The following is a 1,015-nucleotide window of genomic DNA, read 5'->3' as shown; positions in this document are numbered from 1 at the left end:
TCTAAGATTATCCCATTTCTTCTTCTCTTGTCCCATCATGACTGTGCTTCCTTCACATCTGTCTAGTTGCTTCTCAACCACATTGAAATCCCCCATCAGAATACAAGGGCATTGGTGGATGTCCAATTTACAGACCCACTCCCATATTTCCCCCCTGATTTTGTGATTATGAGCCCCATATATGTTGATTACCCATAGCTTCTCTCCATCTAACTGAATCTCCACAATTAATATCCTGCCATTGGAATGGTTGGCAATGGTAATAGGATTTAAATCTTTCTTAATGATAGACAGAACCCCACCAAACCTTGATTTTACCCCCCCATACAATACTACCCAATCTCTGAAGCTTTCTCTCCTCCCCCCTTTAGTATCAACTAGATTATGTTCTTGGATAGCCATTATGGACAGATTCCAATCTTTCGTCCCCCCCCAAAAGGTTGCATTTTTTTATTGTCCTTCAACCCTTTAACATTCCAAGTGCATCCCCTAATCTTGCTTCCCTTATTCATTCTAAATCAATAATAGGAACCATCTTTATCTCCAGCCCTTCTTCCCCTCCTGTCTCTATCCTCAGCTACCCAGCCCATGTTTGAAGCTCACTCCAATTGGTATCCACTTGCAAATTTAACCTTCCCATGGAGGAGGTCTCACTATCCTCCCCAAGAGGGCTAAAAGGATTAAAATATATAGGAGGATTGAGCCCTTCCACATACTTGCCTACTTCTACCCCTTTCCCTCCCATTTTAAGTTGATTGTTTCTAGCTCCCCCTTTGATTTGTCTAAGGTTGTTCCTCCCCTTGGATCTGTCCCTAACCCTAGTCCATCCATGATTCTCAGTTTCTTTTTCCTCCATACTCATCTTCTTTTTTCCTCTATCACCTTTGTCAACCTGTATACCTACATTTTCACCTTTGTTAACCTGTATACCTGGATTTTCAACTTTGCTTCCCCCAACTGACCCCTCTTCCTTATTCCCTTCTTTATTTATTTTCATATTATTGCCCAATCCACA

This window comes from Cibotium barometz, chromosome 5, assembly GCF_041138505.1.
Source record: "Cibotium barometz isolate CiBa-2024 chromosome 5, ASM4113850v1, whole genome shotgun sequence".
Lineage (NCBI taxonomy): Eukaryota > Viridiplantae > Streptophyta > Polypodiopsida > Cyatheales > Cibotiaceae > Cibotium > Cibotium barometz.
The sequence above is the reverse complement of the archived record's forward strand: the minus strand, read 5'-3'. Positions refer to the sequence as shown.